At 54.6% G+C, this 18,270-nt stretch overlaps 1 protein-coding gene and 1 long non-coding RNA gene across 2 annotated transcripts in view; one reads left to right on the forward strand and one right to left on the reverse strand.

Annotated features, from left to right (window-relative positions):
* Nucleotides 1-6,135: 6,135 nt before the first annotated feature.
* Nucleotides 6,136-11,717, reverse strand: LOC106003495. The gene is made up of 4 exons (XR_001176016.2): nt 11,435-11,717; nt 9,662-9,787; nt 6,543-6,612; nt 6,136-6,354 (listed from the first exon to the last, which is right to left on the reverse strand). It is a non-coding gene; the product is annotated as an uncharacterized LOC106003495 (long non-coding RNA).
* PALD1 (phosphatase domain containing paladin 1) overlaps nt 10,684-18,270 on the forward strand; it is a 69,102-nt gene continuing 61,515 nt past the window's right edge. Inside the window, exon 1 of the mRNA XM_004769519.3 lies at nt 10,684-10,807. The gene's annotated coding sequence lies outside the window, so the exon portion shown is untranslated. The remainder of the gene's footprint in view (nt 10,808-18,270) is intronic.

An 18,270-nucleotide genomic window follows, 5' to 3' on the forward strand; every position in this document is an offset into this window, starting at 1 on the left:
ACACCTTTGGGGTCTGCTGCTGCATTTACATGCAGGCCACCATCTGCCAGGGCTGCTCCCAGACAGTGGCTGAGCCCAGGTGAGACACTAGTTGGGCCACTCTTGCCAGAAGCAGGACAGATTTACTGGGCAGGCTTTGCTCTGGTTGCCCTCTCGGCCTGGCCACGATGCATTCAGGCCTATGCCAGGTCTCAGGCTCTTTCTCGCAACCTCCCCTTCCCCACCGCTTTCAGTGTCAGGCTTGGAGGGCGCCCTGAATGCTCTCCCTCCTACTCCTGCCTCTTCACACAGTCTTTCATGTGCATTCTCCCAGTAAGCCTCTGGCAAGGCTAACCGCCTCGCCGTCCGCTTTCCAGTGGGTCATTACTAATATCCGGTAAAAAGTGGTACCTTCAGGGGCGCCTGGGTGGCTCAGTGGGTTAAGCCGCTGCCTTCGGCTCAGGTCATGATCTCAGAGTCCTGGGATCGAGTCCCGCGTCGGGCTCTTTGCTCAGCAGGGAGCCTGCTTCCCTATCTCTCTCTCTCTGCCTGCCTCTCCATCTACTTGTAATTTCTCTCTGTCAAATTAATAAATAAAATCTTAAAAAAAAAAAAAGTGGTACCTTCACTTTGGGTGGCAGGCCAGAGGGGACCTCAGATGTCTTACTCGGATTGCTGGAACGTGGGGGCTGCCAAGTGTTGTGGGTAGAGAAAGGTGAGCTCTGAAATCAGCCTGCCTGGTAAGGATCCCCGATCTGCCTCTTACCAGCTGTGTCCCCTGGGATGGTTAGTTCACGTCCCCGAGCCTCAGTTTCCTCTTTTGTTAAAGGAGATGACTCCTGCCTTGTGGGATAGAAGCAAGTCTTCAGAGAGTGAAGGCACATGAACTGTGACACAGAGGGAATGCTCAGTCTGTCCTTCCCTGGAGGAGGGAAATGGTGAGAGGAGGGAGCAAGATGCCATCTCTGAATCTGCCGTGTCTGGCTCCAGGAAGCGCCCTGGATTTGGTTGTGGGGTCGGAGCTGCACATGCCCCTCTGAGCCATGGCCTGCACGCTTTGTTTTTCCTTTTAAGATTTTATTTATTTATTTGAGAAAGAGCATGAGAGAGAGAGAAAGAGAGAGAGAGTGCGCGCAGGGGTAGAGGCAGAGGGAGAAACAAACTTCCAGCCGAGCAGGGAGCCTGATGTGGGGGTTGATCCCAGGACCCTGAGATCATGACCTGAGCTGAAGGCAGACACTTCACCAACTGAGCCCCCCAGGTGCCCCTGGGCCAACGAACTCTTAAAAGGAGTTGGCAGCCCCCCACCCAGTGCCCTATAAGCTGCAGGTGGGGGTGTTTCATCCATGCTGATGGGTGGGGGAGGCCGGAGTCTTAGCGTCAGGGCAGGCAGCCAGGAGCTGGAAATGGCTGATTGCAGCTGGAAGAGCGCCTCAGGGTTGTTGGCCCAGTGGTTCCCCAAATACCAGCTCAAGTACAGCCTTGGAACCAGCCAGGGGGCTTTCCCAGTCTCCCGCCCTGGGGATCTGAGCTTACGAGGCCTGGAGTGGAGCCTGGGGGTCTGAGGCTGAAACTTTCTTGCTGGAGATTCAAATACGCACACAGGCAGGCCGGGGAACAGCTATCCAGTCCTGGCCCGAGGTCTCCCCCTGACTGCCAGGACAGTGAATGCCTGTCTCAGATCTTGCCACAATGCAGGGGCCTCTGGTTTCTGTGAACATGTGTGGTGTGCCATTTTGCTTCCAAGTTTGCTTTGGAGAGGAATAGCCCTTGACGAGCGGGCCTGTTTCCCTGTGGCTTTGAGCTGACCGGGTCCGCTGCTGGGCGCCTCCAAGACAGTAAAGAGTGAGTGGGGTGGTGTCTGTCCTTTCTGAGAGGCTTAGTTCTAGGCCATTAAGGACAAAGAAGGGGACTGGGTCAGGTAGTGAGTTCCTGGTCTCTGGGAGCAGTCAAGTGGAGGCAGGGACCACTACATTTGGGGATTTCATACACTGACTCCTTCCTCAGGCTTTGTTCCTTTTAGCTGCCTTTATGACGTCCATGCGATCCTGATGCGGGGGGGTGTCGAGGGGTGGCCTTAAAATCCTCCAGCAAGAAAACCGAACGAGAAAAAAAGACAATAGGAGATGAAGCCGGGACAGCCCAATTGTGATGGTTGTTCTAATCGAATGATGGGGACATAGAATCAAGCATACTCGTCTGTTTTGGCACGTATACAAAATGTTCAAAATATAAACTAAAAATGACTTAGTTATCCGAATGTGTCCTCGATGTACGGGGTAAAAAAAGGACAGCGAGTAGAAGGCACGTCGGTTGACCTTCCTCGGGTCCCATTTCCCCCGCGAGGGCTGAGTCCCCTTTCCAGCCTCTTCTGCAGCCAACAGACACTGTGCATGGGTACACACATCTATGAGCTCACTTAAAAAAATATATTTAAAAATAGATAGCATATCCATGTGGAACGAAATTCCAATGCACGAGAAGGTATGCAGCAAAACCTTCCCTTCCGCTGGAGGCTCTAGCCACCCAATTTCGTGGAGGCAATGAAAGTTACTGGTTTCTCAGGTGTCCTTCAGAGACATTCAATGTGTGTGTGTGCGTGTGCGCGTGCACGCGCATGCGCTTGTGTAAGAGAAATATGTATATTTATATATATTCATATATATATTCAGGTATGTATGTTCATATATATCCCATATATAGAGAGAACATATATAGAATATCTATGTATATATTGATATCTATAGATATATAGGTATATATAGATATGTTATGTTATCTATTATCTATATATAGAAAAAATAGATATATATTATTATATATTATCTATATTATCTATATATTGTCTTTATGTATGTTCATACCCTTTTGGCAGCCCCTCAAGCGTTAAACATCGGAAAGTCTGTCCTGTACTTTCTTCCCCTGGTTCCCTCCCATTGCCTCCCCTCGTACTGTCTTCACTCAGCTTCAGAGTTGAATGGGTGATTTCCCTGAACCCACAGCACCTTCTCATCATTGAGACACGTGAAGCTTTTCTCTGGTGTTGTTCTCTTTGTTTTCTTTTCCCTTCATCTCATTCCTTTTTCTCATAAGCACCCAGGGTAGTGTGTTTGACAAATGTTTTCACATAACGTACACATCCTCACTCTCATGTTTTTCTGGGTATAAGTCTTGTTACTTTCCATCCATGGTATTGTGTGGCCCGTTGTGCTCTGTTTCTTTCTTTTTTCTTTTTAAAGATTTTTTTAAAAAGTTATTTATTTATTTGACAGAGATCATAAATAGCAGAGAGGCAGGCAGAGAGAGAGAGGAGGAAGCAGGCTCCCTGCTGAGCAGAGAGCCCAATGTGGGGCTCAATCCCAAGACCCTGAGATCATGAGCCAAAGGCAGAGGCTTTAACCCACTGAGCCACCCAGGTGCCCCTGAGCTCTGTTTCTTAGTTTATCCTAGAATATTGCATTTTCACACTCGCTCTGCACTTCCTTGTGTACCCCTGGATTGTGGGGTATAACTTGCACAGGATTCTGTAGTTGTGACTTACCCATTCCTCTGAGGCTGACTCCAGCCCTGCACCATCACGGACAGCACTGCCTTGACTGTCGTGTCCACGTCCACGTGTGGACCTTACTCCAGCCTCTAGGCATCCTTTCCCATCAGCCCACATACACCCACCTCATATTTTAAGACATCGGCATGGCAGTTCCTGTTTCTGGAAGCTGCAGTCTAGCTAGCCTTCAGCTCTCTGTCTGTGGATATTTCGTTTGTTCCCGTTCTTTCACCATGGCGAAGCATGCGCACCCTTGTCCATGTGTCCGTTTGTGTGTGTGTGCAAGTATAGGCGGAACTCCCGGAGGTGCAGCCACCGAAGCAGTCTGTATGGTTGTCATTTGGATAGATGTCATTGGAGGGTGTGACAGTGCCCCTTCCCTACCCCACCCCCCACTGCCAGAAGCTGTCTTCTAGCACTAAGGTTCTTTGAGGCTCTGAGAGGGTAAGTGACCGGGCTGGACGACATAGCTGGTGAGTACTGACGCTGAGACTAGAGCCCAGGAGGCTGAACCTGGGCTAGCGAACTTGCCAAGGCGTTCGGCTGGCTCCTGTGTGTCCCGAGCTGCTTGGAGCCTGAGACCTTCCCTGTAAGTCTGGGGGCCTCGGTCTCTCCTCCAGGAGGGTCTGGTAAGCCAGCCCTGCCCACTGGCATGCTGAAGGGGCAGCCCAGGAGCTTGCCGCTCGGAGGTCCTGGGAAGACGCTGTGTCGGGCCTCTGTAGCTCCCTTCACCCCCGCCCTGCCCCCCACCTCCCCTACGCATCTTCTTAAAGGACTCTGTCAGAGTGAGGCATCCTTGGGAGCCCAAGTGACGTTGCTTGGAGACAACTGGGCAACAGATCTGGGTTATTTAAAGGAAAGAGAGGGAGGGAGGGAAGGGGTGACAGCCTGTTTATTCAGGAGTAGATGATCTCCTTGCCGCAGGGTTTGGCAGACCCCCTCTCACGCTCTCCCCACCTCCTGCCTCATTATTCCCAGTGTCCGGGGCCTGGGATTCTGCTGCGAGACCCAGCACAAGACCACTGGGAGCTCCCTCCTGATAGCAGTGGGGGCAGGGGTTTCCCTGAATGTTCTAGGGAGGCACCAAGCAAGCGTTGGCTAGGGAAGGCCTCGGAACAAGGCCTCGGAGGAATCTTCTGATGGTGACAGTAGCCACAACTGCTGGTAGGTACTGAGCTTCTTTTCCAACTACTCATTGTTAAGAGCTTAAAAAACCCTGTCAAGGTAGATGTGACTATTCCCATTTTATAGATGTGGAAACAGAGGCTCAGAGGGGTTTAGAGACTTCCCTGAGGTTACACAGCTAACAAGGGGCAGAAACTGAATTAAAAGTCAGGTCTGTCTGATGCCGAATTACACACAGGAACGAATTGCTGTATGTGGCTGGAGTTGGCAGGGCGCTGGCAGGGTACCCACTGCACCCCGAGCTGACCTGGAAAGTCATGCTGAGTGCCCCTGTCCCTGCTCCCCCAGCACCCAGATCCCATGGCCTTCTGCAGGAAATAGGGCACTGGTGATCAATTTCCTTGTCTGTCTCTGCCACAGGTTGGTGAGCACCTAGGGCGGGTGGGATCCTGCTTATCTCTGTGCCCCGAGCCCAGGGTAAGGCATTCTTGTAGGTACTTAGAGAACATTGTCACACAGAGCTCGGATGCATGAGACAGGGTCCTCCTTGTTACCTGCAGATCCCTAAGGACAGTGTCCTCCCCCAGAGCCGTCTCTGCCCCAGCTGGACAGACCTGGGCCCTGCAGCATTCCCTGGGGGCTGGTTTCCCATCTGCACCCTCTTGCTGTCTGGTGGGATCCAGCACCGGGGTTCGTGGACAGGTGAGGTCTGATCAGCTGGGAGCACTTCAAAGCACAGGGTCGGGTGGTGAAAGCCGCTAGGTGTGGGGGCACTGGGTACCAGGCCCTGTGTGGTCTGGGACGCCTCACCAGAAGACTCTTCAGTGTTTAGTTTTTAGAGAGAGGATAGCTCAGACTGAGCCAGGCCGAGTTCTGGTAGGCAGGGTGGGAGTGGGGAGGCGGGGGCAGAATGGGGAAAGGCAGGTCCATACATGAGTGTGGGTCCTGGGTTTGTGCTGTAGTTGGCATTGTCCCCTCATCCTCCCCTGGACCCCACGGCTATGCTGCATGCAGCTGATCATGACCTGCCTTCAAACCAGGCCTTGCTATTTCCTCTGATAATGGGGGTCACACAGGCCGCTCTGTGCAGGGCGGCGAATTCATCGCCCCACCTGAGGCCCACAGCCACCGGCTCAGGTAATTGTCACTATTTTCCTTTTATAGACGGCCACCAGAGGCTCGGAGGCCTCTGTCATTTCTAATGCAGCCCCACAGTACCCACCTCTAGACCGATCTCTTGTGCTATTTTCTTCATAGTGTGAGTCCCTCCACAATGATCTTTCTTCTTTTTTTGTTTACTTGTTCACGGTATCCCTCACCCTCATCTTATAGAAATGTCAACCCCATGAAGGCAGGACCTTGTCTTCCTCTTTCCCTGCCCAGGGCCGACCACAGGGTTGGCACAGAGAAGGTATATAGTAAATGTTTGTTGACTGACTGACCGACCAACCAACTGAATGAATAAATGAATGAAATATTTGTTGAATGAACGAGCCAGGATTTCTTCTCCCTTTTCTTTCTTCTTCTGATGGAGCACTCTTTCTGTCATTCTTGAGGAATGTTCTGGAGACAGAATGAGCCTCCTCTCATATGTCCTGGGCAGTCTTCAGGCAGGCACTGAAGTCAAGGAGGGAAGTGAGGTCTCCCTGCCCTTGGGGACAGCATTGTCACACACAGGCCACAGGTGAAATCAGTTTTGTGTACTACAGTGGGAAAAACCAGGATAGATTAGACATCACACACAGAAGGTTAAGCATTTTGTTGTGACCCACACACGTTTTCATGGCTCTTGTGTAGGTGGTGGTCCCCACCTAATATGCATTTCTTTTTTTTTCTTCCAAGATTTTATTTAAATTCAAGTTATTTAACATATGTAAAATGTATTTCTTACTTCGAGTGTTGATCACAAAAGTTGGAGCCCAGTGTGTGAGTTTCAGTCATGGGAGATGTCATCCTTGAACCTGAAAGAGTACAAGCAATGAAATTAATGATCCGGCTGGTAACTATGATGCCAATTACTGAACATGTGTTCCGTGTCAGGTGGGGGTGCTTAGGTCCAGGGCCCTGCACAGAGGCGAGGGGGAAAGAGTCCAGAGCAGAGAGTGATCCTGTCAGCAGGGAAGAGTGCCTGGAGGAGGTGGAATGCACACTCAGCCTTGAAGAACCCCTCTACCCTGGCAGGTTCAGGGCTGGGTCAGAGCGCAAACCTCGGGTGGCACTAATCATAACGCAGTAAGAGGTGCCTTTGGTGAGCTCTGGCTGAGTACCAGGCACCCCCTCATTCCTCCAGACACTCCTGGGAGGCAGGAACCACTCACATCATTTTGCAAATGAAGACAATGAGACTTGAAAAATGTGGGGACTTTTAGGGTAGAGAACATTACGGAGGCTGGATCCAAGGCATGACTGCACTGCTCGAAGACCAGGTCTGTAAGGCCTGGGCCGTACATGAAACGGGATTGAACAGAAGAAGGCTGCCACATTTTGGAGATGGCGCGGTGGGCCTAGAAGGCCAGACAGGTGCAGCAGGACCCCAGGCAACCAGGGCAGGTGGAAACTGGTCTATGCTGGGACTCAGACAGTAGATGTCTGATTACCTGAGCCTCAGAGGCCCTCCTGGCTCAGGGGGGAAGACTGCAGGCTCTATGACAAACCCCCAACCTCGTGGGCCCATGTAGGTCCCAGGTTGAGACCAAAGCAGTGCCCTGGGGAGCAAGGTTGGGTTGGCTCCCCGCCCTGACTCTGTCCTTGCCTCGGCCCCAGCCCCCTGCGGCCTGTGGTGGGCTTGGCAGGGAGCGAGGAGCAGAGCAGAGAGAGACCTGTTTCTTATCGTTCGTCTAGTCTCATCTTTGCTGGTTTGAACTCAGCTCCTCTGCTTCCCGGCGAGTCATTTGAGCTTGTCAGGCAATAACTCTTGGCTTGAGAGTTCCCATGAGGGAACTGGGGTTCCCACAGCCTGTGTTTCTGTGCAGGGACTGGACATGGGATCTCTCTTTTGACAGCACCAGCACCGGCTGGCTTGGGCAGAGGGACTTTAGAGGCTACAGACAGTTCTGGGAGTGTGAGTAGGGGGGTTACTGGCTATTCTTTGTAGCTTTGGGCTGCAGTAGGTTGGTTTGTGTGTGTGCTACACATACTTACCTACACACACATGCTCACTTGCATGTCCACACTCATGCCCATTGGACACTTGTGCACACATATACCCTTATTCACATCTCTGCAGATATGAGCTTACACATGAATAACACAAGCACATATGTATGCACACACAAGTACACACACTTGTATAGGGCCGTCAGTGGGGCCCTGGCATTCTTTAAGTCATGAAGTGATGTCTTGGGTGCTGGTGTGTGGGGAATGTGGGGTAGTCATAGCGCTGGGGGCAGGGTGTGCCGGCAGAGTGGGTGTAGGTCCTGAGCCCTCTAGATTTTGAGGTCCTCTTCTAGGACCATGGATCCTTTCCCAGGGACTTTTGGGCTTCTGCTCTGAGCGTCTAGATCTCTCAGGAAGCTTCTGGGGCCTTTTGGGCTGAAAGAGTTGGCACAAAGGAATCTTCCCTCCTGCTTTGGGCTGGGAGAGAATAGAGAATAGAGTAGTTCATACTTAGGGCTGTTCTATGTCCCTTCCTTCTTCTCTCCTTCAGTACTCAGCCCTCTCTTCCTCCCAGGCCCAGGGTGGGGCCTATCTGGTCCTGAGCCTTTCTTGTGGTTGGGGGGACCCCCAGCCTCATGACCAGCAGGGACTTGGTGGAACCTCAGAGGCTGGGTGTGGGCTAGTGAGACTGGGCACTGTGGCCCGGTGGACTCCCTGGTGTTACCTTGAAACAGCTTCAGGCCTCTAGCCCTTTCCTTCTGGGATCTACCAGCCGAGCCTCAGGGCTGTCTGTTGGAGCTAGAAGGGCTGCGATGGTTGGTTCTCCTGGGGACACCTCTGCTCTGGGGTTTTCTGCTTGATTCAACAAGAACACCTACTGTGTGCATGGTGGATACAGATGGAGGAGTTCGGCACTGCGCTGGGGACCAGTTAGAATTTTGTCTTCCGGGAGCTCAGTGTAGAGAAATAAACACAGACACAGCCCTCGGCCTCTGCTGGACAGTGAGGGAGGGTGAGCAGCATGTTTGCACGCTTGTGTATTTATGTGCGCGTGCATGCCCGCGCATGCGTTTGTGTGTTTCTGTGTGCGCTCATGCTAATGCGGGGGTAAGCACCCTTACTTTAGCCCCAGACTCCAGGGACAAGTACCCAGGAACGCGGCACCCTCGGGATGGCAGGCAGGGGCATCAGGCATCAGTGGGGGACCCGGCAGTGGGTGGGGTATTATGGGGTTGTAGCAAGAGGAGGAAGGAAAGGAATGGTGCCCAAGAATGGAGCATACCATGCGCAACTTGCTAGCCCTAGACACCTCCTTGAAGACAGACAGGCCTGCTTAGGGGTGAGGAACTTGGGGGAAAAAGAGCTTATGTCACATTTCCCACACCACATAGCCAGTACACTGTGAGCCCATCTGGTCCTAGCTTGGCTGGACTCTCAAGGTGGTTAAGAGGCTTCTCTGGCCCCTCCTGGACTTCCTCTTCCCTTCTTTTGGCATATCTTGGGTGCAGCAGAGGCAGGCCTGCAGTGGAAGGCAAGTCTTCCCTGGGCCTCCGTTTCCCCATCCACTACACTAGGGGTGATATTAAGTCACAGTACTTATTTCATAAAATCATCTGCTGAATGTAGCATTTGAAACCTGGGTGCTGGAGGCTGGATAAGAGAACCACAAACTACAACCATTCCTTTTGTTCTCATTCATTCCCAGGGCTGACCTGGGGGGCTGCGTGCCTCTCTTCCAGGCCAGCGCGCCCTCTGGCCTGACTCTGGAAAGAGGTGAGGGCAGCGCTGCGTTTGTCCTGGGGAGATCCGGCTCCCCCACCTCCTGCTCCTGCTCTGAGTGGGGGCCAGACAGGTAGTGACAGGTGAGGAAGAAGGATTTCCCGAATGTGGAGAGGGAAGAAGTGACTCACTAACCACAACAAAGCCGATCTCTCCGAGGGAAGCCGCGGGGAGAGAGTGAACGCACGCGGGTGCCGGCGGAGGCGTGCCATCCACGGGCCTGCGTGGGTGGCTGCGGCGTCGGGAGTTGGAACGCTGCACCTAAGGGGCGAGGATAGTGGGAGTCACCTCCCCCCACTCATGGGGATGGGGGTGGAGGGTCCCCTCCCCTTCCGAAGTTTCTGTCCTCTCATCCCTTTAAGCCTCGGGTCTGAGGGGCGTCCAGGGCTTGGGAGAAGCCCACGGCCGAGCGGACAGTCTGCTCTACGGCCGCTGACACTGGAGTGGCTGAGACCCGGACACGGCGATCGTCTCGCTCAGGTTCTCAGCACAGTGAGGCATTTATTCAGGCTCCCCGATGCTCATCGGAGTACCGCCCAGGCACGGCCGGCCGGGCTTTAAACAGCAGAGAGGCGAGGGAAGCTCCGGCCCGCCGATCGCCGGGGAGAGCTGGAGTCTGGGAGGGGGTGTGGCGCCGAGAGCATTCGCTTCTCTCTCCAGCCAGGGAGGCTGCATGGAGGGTTTGGGCATCTTCCAGCAGGAGCCGAACTAATGACAAGGGAAGAGGAACTGGCTTCTCAGGCAGTCTCCCCCGCCCCAAACTTTTCCTCCCAGCGCGGGGTGGGCGGGCAGAGAGAGGAAGCGGGGCCGGAGAAGGTGGGGCCAGCCGTTCCCTCTCCACCCCCGAGCCGCGGCTCTGGGATGCCAATCCCGACGCGGCTTGGGTGAGTGTGTCTTTAAATCCAAGCCCCCCGCCCCCGCGGCGGCTAGGGCAGGGCCTCGGGCTGGCCGGGGGCTGGAGCGGTGATTGGCGGCCGGGCCGGGTCCGCCTCTTGGCCGGGGGGCGCCGGGCGCGGGAAGCTGAGCTGCGAGCTGGGGTTGGGACGCGCATCTTCCAGCACCAGCGAGCGCGGGCTGAGGTTCTCCTGGCCTCGCCTCGTTGCGCCCGGCCTAACCGCCTCCGGAGCCGCCTCTGCCCACGGATGGGCTGGGGAAGTTGGGAGGAGCGAGACGGAGCCCGCGCGGGGCGAGCCCAGCCGCAGCCTGTCTTGGCGCCCGCAGTCTGGGCGCTGCGCACCAAACACAGGAGCGCGGATGCCCCCCGGAGTCGCGGGCTGGCAGGTATACACGCGTCCGGTCCCGGGGCTGGCGATGGGAGGGCAGATCCGGAGTCCCCTGGGCACCCCCTTTCCTGGGGCGGCTCAGACCACCCACTCGCCATCCCCCGGCTGTGCACGCCTCCTGGGCTCCCGGAGAGGAGAGGCTCCGGGCTCCCATCCAAACCCGCACGGTATTGGTGCCTGGGAGAGAAGTGGGACCTCAATAAAGAGTGGGCGGTTATTAGTTGTTTGCCAGCCGCTGGGCTATATCTCTCTCCTCCGCCAAGGTTTCCGCCACTCTTGGGGACAAGGCCTGGGGCACGGTCCCTGAGCAGCCTCACTGCCCAGTTGGGAGGAGGGAAGCAGGGAAGCCGACTCTTGATCCATGCATAGGGTCACTGGACACATCTTTAAGGGGCTTGAGGCCCATGGAGCTGGTTCACATTATGAGGTCCCAGTGGGCTCAAGCTTTGGTTCTGAGCCCCTCCCGCCCTGTCCCTCTTCAGGCCTGGGACTCCAGGGAGAATCCCTTTTCATCTTCAGAGTTTTTTCCTGAAGAGTCAGTGACTTGTCAGAAAGCAGAGTGGGGTGTGGGAGAGCTGTTGCACCTGACTCAAAAGTGGCCAGGATGGTTGGAACCTGTTCTTACCTCTTGGGCAGTGGGAGATGGAAGAAAGTGTCCTGGCCTCAGGAAGCTTCTGGCACTCTTTACTTTCCCAACCAAAGGTCTAGGCACCAAGTCCTTGGCTTCTGCTTCGAGTGGCTGGACCCAGTGACTGAGCACCTCTTACATGCCAGGCCCCTGGCTCTGCTGGGGAGAATGGGAGTCTGGGAGGACTCAGGGTGCTGTCCTCAGGTGGCTCAGCCCTATGGAGAATGCAAGACAAACAGAAAGTTTGCTGATACAGGCTTTCCATACCAGTCCCGGACTAATAATAGCGGAAATGCCAAGAGGCTCCGCATGATTAATTGCCAAATAAGTGATGTAGGCTGCCACTGCTGGGGTGGGGGGTGCTATTCTCAGGCAATCATATGCATATGTTTAAATCTGTTTAAAATGTTCTAGCACCATAGCCCTCTCCTCCTGGTTATCAGAAGTCCCCACCCCTGTGCACAGGGAGCAGAAAGGGGTTCCAGAGATTTCCTTGGCTGTATGTGTCCCCAGCCCCACGCTCAGGTTTTTTCCCGCTGGTAGATTTCTGAAGAAGCCCTTTTGGTTTTTGGAGTTAGGCCAAGCACGGGACTCCCCCAGCTTCCCTGGGGCCTCTGAGGTTTGAGGTCTAGGTCTAGCCTAATGGGAGGGAGGCTCAGAGGCCAGCAGGGAGGAAGTCCGCACTTCATTACTGAAGCGCCTCTATTGCGGGGGGCTGCGGATGAGGTTGGAAGGCTGGAGGCCCTGAGCCAGGGTTTCCTGTGAGCACAGACAGGCTGTCTGTCTTTGCTGGCCATCAGATATTGAAGTTGGTTGGGGTGATGGAGGCATGGGGGGGGGGTGGGTAGGACAGGGCTAGCTTGATGTGGGTGGTCCCGGGGCAGCACTGACCTCACTCTGAGGTTCTGCTCTGTCTGGGGGCTCTGCCCCCTCTCCCATCATCCCTGGCAGGTTTCTGTTTCTCTGGAACGCTTTGTGGAGGTGGCATTGTGCTCGTGGCCTTGAGCACTGTTCTGAGAGAGGGTGTTGCTCACCCCATGGCCCGTGGCTGGGACCGTGAGCACTGCTGTGAATGCACCCACCTCCAAGCTGTCGGCACACACGGGTCACCCAGGCCCGGGTGGGGGACACTGGTGTGCCCAGAGATCTGAGTGTGCTTGGGTCTGCAGCAATGTGGGCAGAGACTGAGAGGAAGAAGATGCAGTGTGAATGAAGACAGATACAGGAAGGTGACAGAGGTGGGCAAGCAACCCAGGGGTACATATGTGGGCAGGGGACACATAAGCGTGGACCACACATGGGCCACAGACACTGTGTAAGCAGATAAGGTCTCCCGGGGCAGGGGGCCCTGGAACCTTCCCACACGAGAGGCAGATGTGTGATGGGCAGGCTTATGGATGACGGGCACAGACGTGAGCTGACATTGAGACACTAGACATGGAGTCCCACGGATGTGGCTTGAGTAGCTGGCAGACTGGGAGTTGGCTGAGGGCTCCTGGGGAAACGGACACATATACCTGCTGAGTTACCCGACAGGAAGTCCTGGACAAGGACAGAGGTGGGTTCCAGGATGTAGCCTGAGGAGTGCCCTGCTCGGTTATCCCTGTGATTCCTGGCAGCAGGAAGTTGTCCCGTTTCAGGTGGTGGTGGTGTAGGCGATCTGTGGTGTGGCTGTGTTTCTAGGTCCCCACTGGGGTTTGAAGCCCTCAAAGGGCTTGATGTTCTCTCTTGTACTCTAAGAGTCATTTGACCTCCCCTCTCCCTAGGTTACAGGGCTAGGTACATGCCCTAGCGCCAGTAAGGGCTCCTTGAACCTTTAAATCTCATCTTCCTTGGGTTTCCAGAAGTTTCCTGAAGTGCGGCTGTGTGGTTTCCGTAGGGAAGGAACCTTGCTCGGGGCTCTTCTTTGGAGCCCATGCCTGAGTGAGGGTCTCTGGCAGGGAAGGGACCATTCTTTTTTTTTTTTTTTTTAAGTTTATTTTTTTTAACTAATCTCTACACCCAAAATGGGACTCGAACTCATGACACTGAGATTGAAAGTCATGGGCTGTACTGACTGAGCCAGCAAGGTGCCCAGGAGGAGACCATTCTTATGGAAAAGAAAAGGCAGATGGTGTAGGGGGTTGTCTTTGATGAGACTGTTGCCCTCAGGTGTTCCCTCCCCTAAACCCTGGGCTTGGCCAGGGAAGGGCCCCCCCCTTTCTGGCTGTCATCACTTCTGTTCTGCCCAACTGGGAGACTGGGAGCCAGCACGACGTCTAGACCCAGTTTGAAACTAACTCACTGCACAGCCCTGGGTAAGTTACTTAATTTGTCTGCATTAATTTACCTTTAGCCCCAAACTCCTCATCTTTAAAACGGGGCCAGTGACCCCTAGCCCTTGAGGGTGTTTTGAGGTTTAAATAGGAGAAAGTCAGTAGAGGGCCTGTGACCCAGGATATGGCACAGAGGGAGTACTGTCAGTGGAGCTTTGATTACAAGCCTTTCCCTGTGGCCAGGACCCCCCAGAGCTGCATCGGAAGCCAGGTGGCTGGCCTTGGGAAGCTGGGCAGGCAGGCACCCTTCACTGGAAAGCTGGGGGCTTTGTCCTCAACCCTTGCCCACCAGCCACTCCTCAGTCCTATGGACCGTCCACACGCAGGGTCAGGAAATGGCAGGCAGGGCGTCTGGAGGCTTGGGCCTGCTGCCTGCCAGGCCTCTGGGAGGGCAGCCAGTGGTTTGCTAAGAATAGGCCCAGATCACGGGTCTGCTTCCCAGCAGGGAGCCGTGTGCCTCCCCTGTATGGGCCAAGGTGCTTGCCGGCCCTTTTATGTTTCTTGCAGCTGGCTCTCCCCACAGGAGCAGGCCTGGGAGCAGCAGCCTCTTCTTGGGTTTTTGGCTGGGACCTGGGGAAAGAGAAGGCCTGGGAAGCACTGACCATTCAAATCTCCAAGTTCCTCTTCCACTCAGAGATTGTCACCGGCTCCCTGATTGTCTTCCTACCTGCCAGTGGATCTGCGGTGGCTAAGAACACAGGTTCTGGAACCATACCACCAGGGTGTGAATTTCGGGTCCCACACACATTAGCTGTGCGCCCCTGGGCAGCTCACTTACCTTCTCTGTGCCTGATTTCCTTGTGTAGCAGGGTTAATGCTAGTAACTTGCTTAGAGGGATGTTGCAAGGATGAAAGGAGGTGGTGCCTGGAGAGTGGGGTCACGTGCAGCTCCTAGTAAGTGCTTTTTGAACGTCGGGGGCTACTGTGATTACTGTGATTAGTGCTTTCTCTGCAGAGGGGGAGATGGGTGAGGCCACGCTGGCTTGCATGGTGCCTCCTGGTCAGAAGGCACCTGTATGCAAGCTTTTCGATGGGGATTCCTGGCCCTGGGTTCAGTATGAGGTACAGGGGACCACAGGTGAGAGAGACCGAGTCCCTGCTGGGTGATGGAGGCACATGCATACATTATACCATACCTGACAGGCACCTTCCCAGGGCCTGTACTAGCTGTGATGGGAGCTGGAGGGAGGCAATGATCTGCCTTGGGGTGGGGTGATGCATCAGGTGGGCTTCAAAGGATGGAATAGAGCTTGCAAAGGTGAGGGAAGGCTTCCCAAGCAGAAAAAGCAGCCCATGCAGAGCGGTGACAACTTGGTGTGTTTAGGAACGTGAGCAGATCCATGCGCCTGGGGAGGGGACCCACACTTAGCCTCTTGCCCCGTCACAAAAGCCCTTGTATGCTGGGACCTTCTGTCCAGAGGCAGCCCTGGTTTCCCTGTTAGGACACAAGCTGGAGGCCCACCAGAATTCTGCGCCTCTCACTTCCCTTTTAGGAGCCACATTTGCTGTCCCCTCATTCTCCAGAGACCCTCCTGCTGCTTAGAAATGCCTGCCAGCCCTCCCTGGGGGCCCTTGTTTTTGAGCTGGGGCTCCAGACTGCTCCTGCCCCAGGAACATGCCTATTTTTGCTCTTGGTTAAGATACCCAGGTGTTAATAGGTCCCCCATCTTGGGAATGAACTGAAGCCGTTGAAAACTCCTTAGCTTTTCCTAAGGAGTGAATGTCTAATGGTGGAATTCTGGGACCTTGGGACGTGTTCTGTATGTTTCCTTTAACTGACATATGGACTGGCTTTATCTCCAAGGGGGGTGCCCCTTCTTGGCTGTGGTCCTCCGACGAGTGAGACACAGGGCATCTGGGGTTACCTTCATGCCCAAGGCAGGCAGCAGGGAGCATCTGGGAACTGGGTGTGTCATGCTGACCTGGTGGGCTCCCAGGGAGGTAGGGCTTTTGGAAATTCCAGAAGGGAGGGTGTGGTGCTGGGAGCACTGTGGGTCCACCGCTCAGCCTCCCGCCCTTGCCCATGAGGAACAGCCCCATTCCAAGAGTCTGGGTTGGCCCATGCAGGAGGAGAGAGGTAGGTGCCCTCAGATGACCTTGGCCTTGCCAGCCTCTGCTGCCTGCTGAGCCCCAGGGCCTGTCTGCCTGCAGGCTATGTGGCCTCTGTCCAGGCCTTCCTCAGAGTGGAGGATAGGGATGCTTGGATGTTTTGAAGGTTGTTGATGTTTAGAAAGCACAGAAGGGAGTTTCCCTCTTCTTTTCCTTTCTTTTTCCTTTTCCTGGAACTGTAGACCCCACGACAACGTTAACCCTCTCCTGCTGGTCACAGAGTGACGGCTGCATGTGTCCTCTTTGACTGCTACCCTGTAGTTACTGAGTCCTTCCTCCTAGGGTCCCTGAAGTGGGTGCTGACCTGTTCAAGTCTCCAGGGCAGCCCTCCATTAGAGCCCCAGGGCCCTGGTTGGCAGGGCCTAGAAGACCTCATCCAGGCTGGGTCTGATGCTGGCTCCTCCCTGCCCATATCTTGGCCCAGCAGTTCTTCAGCCTCAGTTTGACCCCCTGCTCCGTGGGTGTGTGCCTGCTGACTTGCCTTTGGATGGAGCCTCATGGGCTGTAGAGGTCTGTGGCAGGGGCTGTGCCACTGGCTCACTCCAAGGCCTACTGGGAAGCTCTGGTTTCCAGATGCCTCAGAGAGAAGGGCCTTCCCTGGAGATCGGGCCTCCGAGGTGCAGAGCCCTTGAGGGAGCTGTGGTGCAACTCTCTACTGGGCCCTGAGCTGGGCCTGGGGTGGATAAGCCCCGGACTAGATTTCACAGCTGCCTTGGAGCCCAATTTCCCATCTGAAAAATGGGCATAATAATTTTTTCCCTCCCTCCCTACCTAAAGAAAAAAATTTTTTTTTAATTGAGGGGATCTTCACTTGACATAAAGTTAATTATTTTCAAGTGTACATTTCAATGACCTGTCCATTCACAGTGTCGTTTGATGACCGGCTCTGTCGAGTTCCAAAATGTATTCCTTACCCCAAAGGAAAGCCTGGACTCACGGAGCAGCTAATTCCCATTCTCCCATTCTCACCTCTGTCTTACTTAAAAAAAAAATAAATAAATAAAATATTTTATTTATTTATTTGAGAAAGAGAGAGTGTGTGTGGTGGAGGGTAAGGCAGAGGGAGAGGAAGAACCAGACTCCCCACAGAGCAAGGAGCCCAATGCGGGGCTCAATCCCAGGACCCTGAGATCATAACCTGAGCCAAAGTCCGGCACTCAAGACGACTGAGCCTCCCAGGCGTCCCGCAAAAAGACTTACGGAGGTGTATGTGCCACAAAATTCATGGATTCTTAGTGCACAGCTGCATGAGTGCTGGTAACTGCCGGGAACGTGCAGCCAACACCTCAGTCAAGTCTGAGAGCCCTTCCCCACTGGAAGGTTCCTCGAGCCCTGATGCAGCCAGTCACCACTCCCACCCCCAGGCCTGGGCCCACTTAGGTCCTTTCTGTCCCTCTGGTTTTGCTTTTCTTAGATTGTCACATAAATGGACTCAGAGCATGGCTCGTCTCCTGTCCGGCTTCCCTGGTCCTTGTGCCCTTGAGATGTGCTCACATTGCTGGACACTTTGGCCATGCCTTCCTTTTTGACTGCTGAGTAGTATTCCAGGCTGAGTGTGGGTGGGGTGGGGGGGACTGCTTATCGCTTATCAGGTTCCCAGGAGATGCCTGCCCACCCTGCTTTTGAAAATGTCAATGAGAAAAGAATATAAAGTAGTTATGTTCATGAAAGATTCAAGTAGTAGCTTCGCACAGAGAGTACGATGGGAATCTCCCTCGCCCCTCGCCCCCGTCCTGTCTTCACTGGAGAGAACGTTGCCCACAGTTTACTGAGTATTCCTCAGTGTTTCTTCTGTGCCTCTGGTGAATTTGTGTAGTTTTGATTTGGGGTTCTCAATTATACCAGCGCCATGGCCCTGGGGCTGCTTTTTCCCTTATTAGCCATTGGTCTTGGGGAGGGTCCCAGCACTGCCGCTGGAGCCATATCCTTGGGAGCTGCCCGGCCAGAGATGGGGTTCTGGGTCAGACGGGCAGGTGTCCGTCTCCCCCTGGCTCTGAGCTGAGGCTCTGCCAGGCTTTGGGGAGATAGAATGAAGGCTTGCTGGAGGTGGGCCATTCGGATCAGGTTTCTGGAGGAGGGAGGCACTGGAACACAAGAGATCAGACCATCCTTGGGGTGGGTGAGGGGGTAGCTGGGCATCTGGGTGGATGTGCATTCCTGCTTCCGTCACTACTGCCTCCCACTTGCAGCCAGCTGCAGGGGCTTCCTCTTCCGGGCTCCATAACATGTCCCTGGAAAGAATAGGCCCAGGAGCAGGGATTTGTTGGACGACCCTGCAGGCCTCCCTTCTTGTTGCAATGAAATTGCACCTTGTCGAGGTGACAGGACCCCTGTCTTGGGTGTGCAGGTGGGGAGTGGGGATGTCCGTGGCCCTCCTGAGGAAGAGGGCCCTCCTGGCTCAGGTTTGCA

This window comes from Mustela putorius, unplaced genomic scaffold, assembly GCF_011764305.1.
Source record: "Mustela putorius furo isolate JIRA1106 unplaced genomic scaffold, ASM1176430v1.1 tig00000698_pilon_pilon_pilon, whole genome shotgun sequence".
Classification (NCBI taxonomy): domain Eukaryota; kingdom Metazoa; phylum Chordata; class Mammalia; order Carnivora; family Mustelidae; genus Mustela; species Mustela putorius.